Source organism: Manis javanica, chromosome X (genome assembly GCF_040802235.1).
Source record: "Manis javanica isolate MJ-LG chromosome X, MJ_LKY, whole genome shotgun sequence".
Lineage (NCBI taxonomy): Eukaryota > Metazoa > Chordata > Mammalia > Pholidota > Manidae > Manis > Manis javanica.
This window is the reverse complement of record NC_133174.1, coordinates 27,507,817-27,520,551: the sequence shown is the minus strand read 5'-3', so window position 1 is coordinate 27,520,551 and position 12,735 is coordinate 27,507,817. Positions and strand designations below refer to the sequence as shown.

The window sequence follows — 12,735 nt, the reverse complement described above, 5'->3', positions numbered from 1 at the left end:
CTGGAAGATAAACCGAAAAGTCATGAGCAGTACCCAGAAAGCTGATTTGCATTTCCAGTTCATGTCCTGGGAGGTTCTCTCACTCTGGTAGGAAGGTGATTTTGAGGGACATTTTTTTAAGTGGGAGGTTTTCACAGAGGCAACTTGATTGGTCCTTAAAGTTGATTGAATATTAGAATGTGTTTTAAGCCACTTAAAAAATATTCTACTAATGCACTGCTGGACTCTAGTGCCGGAGACCAAAAGGGCCCACACCCACAAGATGGCGGATTTCCTGCTTCTTTTCCGGGTTTACTATTCCCGCCAGTACCCACCAAGACCCAATCACCCTTGTACACATTCCTGCTAGCACCACCTGGTGACCAATCATCTTCTGACCCTCCCCTTCCTTGCTGACTTGTATAAATTAAGCCTGCTGCAAATAAACTGCGCCAGCTTGATCAGACATCCTGTCTTGCTGGTCGTTCTTTGTGTCCCTTGCTTGTTCATTTCTGCAGGCGTCTCCGGCTACACTCCACGTTAATCCCGCGGGTCGGGACAACTGGCGCCCAACGTGGGGCCCCCCGGGACTCCTGCTGAAACGTCTGCTCGGAAGCCCTGGCCAGGCATTCATTTGAGTCACCGCACGGGTATTGACCTGATGTCGACTCTGCATGGAGAAGGATCACTGCGGCTCACCCGTCCGTAATACAGATCCTTGAGAGGTGAGTAGACGAATCCCCCAAGCAAGATTTCAGACAACCTCTTGGGTGTTCAGCAGTCCATTTGATCTTATCACTTCCCTCCAGTTTGCTACCGCGATTTATTCCTTGTTTTGTTCACTGGCCGTTCCTCTCTGAAAACCTTGTGTTTACTTTGGGCTAAAGGTCGTCCACCTCGAAGGCATACCCAGGGGACTCCGACTCCAGAGTCCCTGCCCTAGAGGGTCCGAGCAGGCGGATTGTACCTGCCGACTGTCCTACGTAAACAAGGGCTCGTCAGAGCTGACGAGAGTGGCTCCAGTGTTTCAGGACATTGATGTAATTGCAGCTAAATTGGAGGAAAGGATTCAAATTTTTACAGTGCAAGGGTTGCGGCCATAGTGATGGGCAACTCTCTGAACTCCCATGAAGTCTTCCTTACTGGACTCAAGGAGTCCCTCAGGACACGAGGAATTAGGGTTAAAAGAAAAGACCTTAGGTATTTTTTTCCTTTATTCATGAGACTTGCCCCTGGTTTCCCCTCGAAGGCACTATCAATCATAAATGTTGGAAGAGTCTGGTGATCGTATAGAAAAACCAGCTAAAGCCCAGAAATACTGCCGCCTTAACCTTAAACACTTAAAAGACTTAAAAACAGCTGTTACCAATTATGGCCCCACAGCTCCTTTTACATTAGCCTTAATTGAAAGCCTGAGTGACTCCTAATGACTGGCTTTCCCTAGCTCGAGCCGCCTTGTCAGGAGGAGAGTATGTTTTATGGCGCACTGACTTTGTAGAAAATTGCTGTGAGATTGCGCAGCGCAATAGTGAAAGTAAAACTTCACGCGCATGGACAAGAGATAAACTGCTTGGGCGAAGCCCCTATGAAACAAATGAAGCCCAAGCAGCCTTCCCCCCAGGCCATTTAGCTCAAGTCCAAAACGCAGCCCTTAAAGCCTGGTGGCACCTCCCTCCTAAAGGCTCCGCTACTACCTCCCTAGCAAAAATCCCGCTCCCATCCCCCTTCCGAAACCTCCCGGCCAGCTTCCCCTTCTTTTAAAACACACCCTTCAGATCCTGTTACAAACCCCTCCCAGGACCCAAGCGAGCTCCCGCCCTTGCCAACAATTGAGCCTCTTTCTCCGTCCCCTCCCCTTGATAGTTCTGCCGATCCTGTTATTTCTCCCCCAAGTATTTACCCTATTCTCATCGACTTAAACCCTGATGAGCCCCTTAGTCCCGCTGATGAGGCCACGCTAGAGGAAGGGGCAGCGTGCCATAATAATTCTGACTGGCCATCAAAAAGCCCTGCTATTGTTCATGCGGCCCCGCCCATCCCTGCCACTACGTCCCGCCCTCCAACTATAAGCCCACCTGTAAGCCTGCCTCCCTTCCTCCCACCACCACCTTATCATTTCCCTGTCCTTGACCAAGTGTTCCCTGCCTCATCAACTCTCTCCCGCGAGCGTCTGCATATGACAAATGACCTCTCAGTCCTCAGGCACATGGTCAAAAACAGAAAAGAGCAAATTCAACTCCTGCAGGCCGTCCGTGATTTAGATCAAGAGCTCTCCAAATTGACTCACATAACTTACATCCCAAAACCTCCTCAGCAGCCCCAGGGAAGCCAAACAAGCTTGTGACTCAGATCAGGGCTCTAGTAGCGAAAAGTCACACAGTCCCTGGATTTATCAGACAGGCAGGGGCCTCTTGAGGAATGACAATAGCTCAGGCAGAAAAAACTAGGAAAACTAACTGAGAGCAATTCGATCCCTAAACTCTAAAAAGAAGTATCTTATCTTCTGCACACAAACCTGGCCCCAGTACAAACTCTGATTAGAGAGGCTTGGCCCCTGAAAGAAGTATGCAATATAATGTTATGCAGCTAAATATATTTTGCCACAAGGGAAGAGGATAGTCAAGAGTTCCATGAACTGCTACAATGTAGAGCTAGTTTTCTGAATTCTTTTAGTGAACATCTATTCTATTTATTCAGTTCATCACTGTCTTTGAGAATTGAGAAGTCTTAAACTAAACTCCCTGAGATAGAAGAAATTTATCTTCTGCAATACAGCCTGGCTTTAAATGACTGGAGCTAGAATTGTATTTGCATTCCATTTCCAGCCCCCTAGACACACATAATCCCTATCAGTTCAGAGCCTTCAGCGGCCCTGTTAGTCTGGGGCTGTCTAAACCTTAACCCAGTTATGTAAACTGCTTGCCTTTAGAGTGTATTCTTGGAAACTGAAGTACTTTCCATCAAATAAACTAAGAAGAAAGAAGACCATTGAGTATTAGAAACTCAAATCTTTATGTCAGTTTGTCTGTGTATATGTATTTGTATGAAGAGTGTTACTAACTGTAGTCATTATGTCTCGGTCTGTATGTTTGTGTGTCTAAGTGTGTAAAAAAATATATATATTTTCCACCTCCGGAGGGTATTAATAAAATTGATTTAAAAACATGCGCTTGTGAAAATTGGGCATTCTAAAACTTCCAGAAAATCTAATTAAAAAATATTATGCATTAATGCTAATTTAAGCTTAACTGAAATGGACATGTCTTTATAGTTATTAGCTGCCAAAGTTTACTTAAAGTCATTTAAGTTGATGTTACCTGTTAAATATTCCAAGAAAATACTTAAAGAAAAGCTTGACTTTGATGTGTGGTGAAAGTTTTATAAGTAATTTAGCATAGTTGCTAAAAATAAGTAAACAAGTGTAGCAAATAAACCTTTTAATAATAATACTGTATTAATCTATAACAATGTATATATCTGCAAACAGCCTGAGAATTTTTGTGGTAACCAAAATTCTTAAAGTTTGCCAAGTTATTTAAGAAAATAAGATCTTAATATTAAAAAGACTAAGCTAAGTGTTGTTAACAACTATGTAACCTTCTGCATTCGCTTTTAAACTTTCTTATTATCATTCCAGTTAAATAATAAGTGTTATTTAATAACTATAATTCTATTTAGGCAAGTGCCTTAAAAACTTTTGACAGCTTCCCATAACCAAAATTTAAAAAGGTATTTTTACCTCTCGATTAACTCTGATATTTTCCAGAGGGCCCCTGGAACATATCAGTAGAATTTCTTTTCTTCATCAAGAAAATATTTGACTAATTTGGCTTATTTACCTGATATATATTTACCTGGAAAGCACTGTCAAAAGGAATAATACTAAACTTTATTATTGAATCTTTCATGTTACATAAACATCACTCTTACCCCTAAAGTGCTCGCTCCTGATGCCCAATTAAATCTAACTGTTAGTATTACTATAATTACTGATTGTGTATGTATTAATTGTACTCATGTGCCCTCTTATTATAATTCTTCAATCAATGTAAAATGGTCTTCTAGATATAGACTTCCAAATAGTTGGGTATTTTTGCGTAATAACAAAAGATATCAAGCCCTTTCTCCACACTATCGAGGTGTTTGTGATGTGGGATGCATTCTTCCTGCTCTAATAGACCACCTGGATATAAGCACAAGAGACTTCTCTGAGTTCTGCCATCTGACTGTGATGAAAACTTGAAACTTTGAGATCCTGTCGCTGTTGCAGTTGCAGCTGCATTCCTCCTGCCAGTTCCTGGACTTGTCATTAGAATGCAGAAAGAGATATCTAAGCTGGCCTGTGCATATAGCAAAACAACAAACTTGACTGCTTCTGTATTATCTGAACTCAACCAAAAGCTGAGAGAATTGCGAGCTGCAGTGCTTCAGAATCGTGCTGCTCTGGACTGTCTGATGTTAAAAGAGCATGTAAGATGTGATCAGTTTCCAAGAATGTGCTGTTTCAATTTCTCAAACTACTCAAAATCAATTAGATGATATCCCTCATATTGTCAATAAGTTTTTACAAATGCCTAAGCTATCTAACTAGTTTTTTAATTTCATTAGATATAACGAGTAATTGTAAGTCTGCCTTTGTTATGTATCTATATTCCTATTGTTAATGTGTATATGCAATTTAACTAGCAGTTTTTTAAAACCTATATATATATTCAAGTTATGTCTGTCTTTCGACATGTTCAGAGAACCCCTGAATAGTGTCTGGCACGCTGTCATACCTCTCTTAACCCTAAGCATTTTATGTCTTCTATTGCTGTTACTAGGGCCTTGTGTCCTTCGCAGCATGTGGAAACTCATCCAACAAGCCTTAAGAGACCTGCATTATTTGAAATTGCAGGCAGCCCCCCCACTTGTAAATCATAAGATCTAAAGTCAAGTATGGTAGCCAGTGACGGGTAAGATATGGTTGAATGGTAAATACCAACCTAAGACAGGGAGTGGTCGACAGAGGACTATACCCCCATGACGGGTAATTAAGAGGTTGTACCTGCAGAAATACAGGACAGACATAAGACCTCTGATAAAAATAACAGGGGCCGATCTAATACTGGGGCAAGCTCCTATTTATGTAGGCCGATCCAGTATTAGGGCAAGCTCCCCTGAAGATATCAGGCCGACTCCAAAAAGAGGCAAGCTCCTGAAAAACAGAGGCCAGGTACAAAACCTCTAAACCTAAGACAGGCACCGTCTACCCAGTAGATAAAAAGCTCCAAGTTCCTGTCCCAATCCCTCCTAAAAAGAATAGAAAAGGAGGAGATGCCGGAGACCAAAAGGGCCCACACCCACAAGATGGCGGATTTCCTGCTTCTTTTCCGGGTTTACTATTCCCGCCAGTACCCACCAAGACCCAATCACCCTTGTACACATTCCTGCTAGCACCACCTGGTGACCAATCATCTTCTGACCCTCCCCTTCCTTGCTGACTTGTATAAATTAAGCCTGCTGCAAATAAACTGCGCCAGCTTGATCAGACATCCTGTCTTGCTGGTCGTTCTTTGTGTCCCTTGCTTGTTCATTTCTGCAGGCGTCTCCGGCTACACTCCACGTTAATCCCGCGGGTCGGGACACTCTAGTAGGTAATTTTAAGTGTATCATTCAGTGGTATTAAGTACATTTGCCATGTTGTACAACTAACCACCACACTGTATTTCCAAAAATATTTCATCACCCCAAATCGAAACTTTGTACCCATTAAGCAATAACTCCCTACCCCTCTTCCCCAGCCCCTAGGAATCTCTAATCTACTTTCTGTCTCTTTAAATTTGTCTATTCTGGATACTTCATATAAGTGGTATCATACAATATTTGCCATCTTGTATCCAGATTATTTCTCTTAGACTAATGTTTTTAAGGTTCATCCATGCTGTAGCATATGCCAAAATTTCATTCCTTTTTATGAGTGGATAATATTTCACTGTACATATGTACTGCATTTTGTTTATCTGTTCATCTGTTAATGGACTTGGGTTGTTTCCAACTTTTGACATGATAAAGGCAAAAAAACTAGGAGAGAGATCAACAAAATTCAAATACAAATATCCAAGTGGTGCTTTTGTCTGTCTTCTAGTAATATAATGTTTACCTTGTCATGGCTGAGTTTACTTTAAAGCATTATATTTAACACACGGGATATAAAATGCAGACCACTTATGGGACTACAAAATATGTTGTCACCTTCAGAGCATATTATTGAATGTCTGGATTTTCTGAAAACACAGCCAACTTCCAAAAATGACCAGTTTCAGCTAAGCCCAAACACCCACTGAGTAAATCATCGTCATCATCATCATCATCCATGCATGATTTTTCTAGTTTATGTAAATGAACCAACCAATGAACTAATAAATCTAAACAACCCCGCCAGTCACTACTGCTTGCCCTATTGCTATATATGATAGCTAACTATTAATCTTAATCTTACTTGAAATGTCAGCATATTTTGATACAGCCAATCTGTTCCTCCTCAGGAAAATGTTTTTTTCACTTGTTTTGGGGACCCCACAGTCCCCAGGTTTTCATTCCCACAAGCCACCCCTTCTGAGTCCCCTTTGCTGCTGTGCTCTTCTCCCTTACCTTGTTACCACTGGAACTCCCTAAGGATCAGTCCTGAGACCTCTTCTCATCTCTTCATTCCTCTCCTTGCTGATACAATTTCAAGTTGGGGTTCTGAATACCATCTTTTAAAATGAATCCCTAATCATATCTCCAGTATGGGCATTTCCCCTGACCTTTAGACTCATAATGTTCAATTGCCTATTTGATGATTCCCATTTGGGTGCCTAATAGACATTTCACAAATAGCATCTGAAATTGAACTCCTAATCTTCCCCATACACCTACTTTTTTCCAGTTTCGATTAGTGCCAACCTGTCCTTCCAGGTTGCTTGGACTAAATTCCTTGATGTTATTCTCAGTTCGTCTCTTTCTCTTATCTCATTCCCAATCTGTCAGAAAAGCTGTTAGTGCTACCTGAAAAATATATCCAAAATATGATGAATTCTTTTTTAAAAGCCACTTTGTTGAGATAGAATTGAAATACAAAAGTTGTACATATTTAATGTATACAACTTAATGTATTGGGGTTAAAAAATATATATGTACACTTGTAAAACTGTCCCCACAATTTAAACCACAAACATACTTCCTACACAGTCATCATGTTTTCAGTCACCATTATTTCTCTCCCAAGTTACTAGGGGAGCCTTTCCCAGTCTTCTGCCTGATTCCACTCTTGCTGCCCTACATTCTCGTTTTAACACACCAGCTAGAATGATCCTCTTGCAAGTCTACTGGGTCATGTCCTTCTCCACAAAATTTGCCAATGGCTCCACATTTTGCTGAAAGAGCTCAAACATTTAAAATGTTTAACAAGTTCCTGTATCAGGTGGCCCTTTTCTAACCTCATTTCCCAGGTGCCCACTACTCTGCTCTTTTCTCACTTTGGTCAAGCTATAATGTTCTTTTCAAACACCCAGGTGAGTTCCTGCCTCAGAGATTTGGCACTGGCTGTTCTGGCCGTTCCTTCTGTATGACATGCTTTTCGGACAGGTGTCTGTGTGACCCCTTTTTCCCTCTTCTTGGCAGGGATGCTGCCTGTCAGTGTGAAGGTTGTGCTCTACCCCAGGCCCCTGGATGAGAGGTGAGTGAGGGTAGAGCCCATGCCCCCAGGTATGCCTTTACAGTGTGAGCCAATGCAGAACTTGCTTCTCAGTAAGATGCATTCTAACCAGCCTCAGAAGTTCTGGTTTTTCTTCACTGTATTAGCTGTATTTTTTTATTTTCTGTATTCTGATGCTTTGATATCCTAGACTTTGCAGAGCCTGGAGGTACTGGCCCTCCCAGGGCTAGCCAATTCCTAGAGGCAGTAAGGGACTTGCCTGCAAATACGCCTTTTATATGCAAACGAGCCAATCCAGAGCCCATAATCTGCAACTTCCTTTATCTAGCTCCTACACTCTGGTCCCTGATTCCCCCAGGGCCAGATACCAGACAACTAAGGACAGCCCCTATGTCCCAAAGCCTCCTGAAATTATTCAAACGGACTAATCCTAAACCTGTTTATCCTGATTTGCCAGCACCTTCTTATGGATAACACTGGAAAATAAAGGCTCTTGTCATAGTTCCTCTCTCCCCACTCTGCCTCATGACTGACCCTGGTTTTCCTCATATACCCTCCCCCCACCCACCCGGCCACAGCATTGCATGCCTCTCCTCTTGAGAACAGGATCATAAACTCACTTTCCAGGGGCAATCTGCTAATCTGTTGGCCTTAATGGATCTCAAATTTTCTGCTAATGTGCAATATTTTAAAGCACTTAATCTATTCTTATTTTTAAACAGCTCATATAATCTTTTCCATATATACTGTTCTCTTATTCATTATCCCTCCTCACTTGATCAATGAAGGCAGGACTATTTGTTTTCCTCAATGATATAATCTCCCAATTTCTATAAAAATATATAACACATAAAAGGTGTCCATTAACAATTTATAAAGGAGTAAACAGTGGTAGTTAAGACTCAATTTACATATATTTCGATTTTTCAGTGAACTCTAAAGTTACCAAAATAAGGCACCTAAATGAGCAAAATCAAATTTGGAAAATTCAAATGCATATGAATATTTTAATAAGAAATGAATGTTTATGTGATACTCTTTTAATTGAGATATATTCGTTGAGTTGAGCTGGCTTATAATAAATGTTCACTAAATACTACATCTACCTATACCTATTGTACCTACCGTTGACAGTTTATCCTTCCGCTGATTACCTGTTAAAGGAATCTCAAATTATTCAGGTAGCGGGTTCAAAACAACCCCAAATTATTCAAGTAACAGGCAGAGGTTCCTTGATTTCAGAGAAGTTGTACGCCTCCATAGCGAATGGATCCACATAGATGGTGATAGGCAGTGCATATGATGGAAACAGCAATGTCACAGGTTTTCACTATTCTTTCCAAGATACAGATTTTATTTAATAAATGCATCTCAATTTGTTGTATGCCTTCGTGAATTTCCAGAGTCTTTGTATGGTTGTTTTCAATAAATTGATAAATTTTTTATTTCCAGAGAGGGGCTTTGGGGAGTTCTTTACTCAGCCATTCCAGAAAATCTACTCCCCTGATATTGGACTTTCATATCTTCATGGCATGGAGTGTGGGTGAGCTAGCTATATGTAAAGGACAATGGTTGGTCTAAAAGATAGTCCAGATAATGGTAAATTAAAATAGTAGTAGTAGTAACAACGATATATCTTGTAGAAATGCCTTGGCCGGTAGAAATTGCAGGACCTTTTTGGCTACTGATTGGATTTGACAGGTGAAAAAGAAGGAAGGTTTCATCCTTGTCTCCAAATTTAAAAAAATAGAAACAGGCATAGAATTGGGGCTGAATAGGAGAATTTAAAGACTTCATGACATAGTTATGTGGATATGCCCAGGAGATTGTTGAAAATGTGTACATAGAGAGAAAAAATAAAATGCATGACAATTTCAACATTCCCAAGGAATATCGTCTGAGATCTTAAAACTTCTGTAAATCTCTAAACGTGTATCTTAGCAACAAGGAGTAATTATAAGTGACTAGATAAACAGTGGTGAGTAGAAGACAAAAGAAACACTGCCTTAAGATACATCTACCTGGCAATATTCTGGGCTCATTCACTGGCTGTTTAGCTTCTTGTCTTGCTGTATTTGGTATTCAGATTCATACTCTTGCAAAATCACAATTACTTCTCATCATGGACATTTGTGTCCATCTCAAATAGCTTAACTGTGAGTCTCAGTAGATATGGCATGTAGTCAATAGGATGCCAGAGAGCTTCCCACAGATTCCCTCTGGTCAACAGACCATTCCATCTTCCATAGATCCTCAATCTTCCTGATCTTTGCAGCCTTCTCTTTTCCTTCCTTACCATCTCTCTAATACCTACTCTGTTTTACAAATGTTAAAAAATAATACGTGGATAGAAATATAACATAATATGACACTAAACAAGCAAATAAAAAAACTTTTAACTTCATCTGTATATGAAGAAAGCAACTGTCATCAATTCTACTTGATTTTGTGCCGTGTTCTTGGTTTTTGCTATTTCTTAGTGAACAGGGCCCCTTAGTTATCATTATTATATTTTGCTGCATAGAAAACTCAAGGGCATATATTTAATGAAGATGTTATTATGGTGATGAATGTTGTTATTAAGATGTCTTGGAAAATGAATTGATAATAGCTAAAATATAACGAACTTCACTCTCTTGAAAATGTTTTGTTCCTCCTCATTCTAAAGATGTTTGCATAGGATAATAATTAGCGATACCCATAGTGAGACGCTGTTCCTTTTCCAGAACTTAGACTAGTACTATTGTACTTGCTTGAATGTTATGAGAGATTCAGAGATCAGGACCACTCCATTCAAATTCATGCTATTACTGCAGTAATTTCAGATGATTTATGTATGGGTATACATACACACATACACCTGTGTCTGTTTATTCCTGAAATTTCTTATTAATATGCTATATGCTATTATATATAATCTTAGAGAAACCCAGTTTTGAGCCCCAATTCTCTGTTTAATTCTTCAGGGCAGGGTGCTAACTGTATCAAGAAGAGGGTCCCAGTACCATCACTGCAGTGGTGTAACTGGACAGGCAATGCTACCAGGGCAAATAGAATAAGCCCTGCACGGACAGGGTCACAGGGCAAGAGTACAGGCAATGTGAACCAGGCAAAGAGGAAGACCCAGCACCACCTCTCGGCAGAGGAGAGTGGGTACTGAGACGTGAGCAAGGCAGAGTGCCAGAACCCTGACTAATAACCAAAGGTGTGACTTGGCCAAGGATGTTAATGGGGCAGAAGAGCAACCCCGCCGCATTGGGGTAGAGGTGTCACTGGATGGGGTGTGAATTCCAGCAGCATCTGTGTAGTGAAGCCATTGAGTGGAGTATCCAAATGGGGCAAAGAAAAGGAGCCCAACCCCATCCATGTCATTGTCATGTGTAGCTGACCAGGGGATGTCATCTGTGCAGGGTAGTTTCTGTAGTAGCATGAGTGGATAGAGGGTGTGAACAGGATAAAGGAAGAGGTACCACCCGTGAGTACAGGGATATACCTGGGCAAGAATGTGAACATGGCAAATAGAAAGAGCCCTTCACCTTGGGTGCAGTGGGACTGTTGGACTAGAAGTGTGGACGGGGGAGAGAGTGTAATCCCTACCCTGCTACTGCACAGGTGGGACTGGATATGGGATGTGAAAGGACAGCGAGAAAGTGTCCTGCCTCAAGAGTTCAGTGGTGAAATCTCACAGGTGGTGTGAACAGATAAGGCAGGAGTGTCTTGACACCATTAGTACTGCAGTGTAACTGGATCCGCAAACTGGATAAAGAGAAGAAGCTCCAAACCATGAGTTCAGTGATGTTAATCGACAGGGTTATGTAAAGAGGGCCAAGAGGAGAACCATCGCACCAGCAGCGCAGTGGTTATAGTATGAGGGGCATGAGCGGGATCACAAGTAGCATGTGTGACATGTCGAGCCCCAGTGGGGTGTGCAGCTTGGGCTGGCATGTGAACAGGGTAAAGGAAGGCATCGTCGGTGCAATATGTAAGTGGACCCAAGTGAGTGAACAAAGGGGGATCCTCACAGTGATGTTTCTGCGGTGTGCGTGGGCAGGGCCTGTGGAAGGGGCAGAAGAGGGTCACCACCCTTTGGTGCAGTTGTGGACCTGGGCATGGGATGTGAACAGGGCAAAGAGGATCAGCGTGCCTCCATCATGGTCCTCACTGAGTGGAAAGGAAAGAGTTCGGAGGAGGCACAGCCCCAGAGTTGGTGCAGTTGTGTGAGTGAACGAGATAGAGAGGAAGTTCCTCTCGCCATCACGGTGCTTGTCCAGATGGGCATGGACACACTGTCACTGCAATGGGGTGGTTGGACCTGCAGTGACCGGGGCAAAGGGTGTCAGACCCGGCTCATCAAAGCCCAGTGCACCTGCGCAGGGACTACATACAGGGCTGAGGAGTGCAACATCCACGGCCACTGCAGCTGAGTGCCTGCTCAGAGGGTATGAATGAGGCAAGTAGGAGTGTCCTGGTGTGACTTGGGAGGGGGTGTGATCATGTGCAGAGGAGGAGCCTGAAATGTCACCGCAGGGATCTGATTTGACTGGGGATGTGTACCGGGCAGCAGGAGGAGACCCTGGGCATCAGTGCAGTGGAGTGACTGGACTGGGTGTGAAAACAGGCAGCAGGAAGGAGCCACACCCCTTCCCCTCCATGGAGTAATCAGGCAGGGAAGGAGGTGTGAATGGGTAATTTCTAAGAGCCCCTCCCTATCTGCATGGTGGAATAACTGGGAAGACACCTACCTATGCGCTGCCGGGACTGGCTCAGCATTCCTGCCTCTATGCTATGTGGGGGAAGCCAGCTATGACTTCGATGCAGGCAGTGCAATCCTTCCTAAGTCAGTAACAATCGCAGTGCTGCTCGACAATGCACCAGGAGAAGTACAAGTTTGCCTTCAAGATAGCAATGATTTATAGTCACAGTGTCACAAAACATTTCTTCTGCAATAGACTGATCTGCTTTCCAGGGTGTGAGGTGACCTAATGGACAAGGCTGAGCTAGTTAGTGGAAAACCGATTCTCCTGCTGAACTGCTCAGAGCCTGTTGCATGTTTGTCTCATAATACTGATCACTGAGCA

General features: G+C 42.4%; 1 long non-coding RNA gene across 1 annotated transcript; it reads left to right on the top strand.

The window, feature by feature from the left end:
* Positions 1-232: 232 nt before the first annotated feature.
* LOC140847546 (uncharacterized) lies at positions 233-5,511 on the top strand. The gene is made up of 2 exons (XR_012127607.1): positions 233-704; positions 4,158-5,511. It is a non-coding gene; the product is annotated as an uncharacterized lncRNA (long non-coding RNA).
* Positions 5,512-12,735: the final 7,224 nt, after the last annotated feature.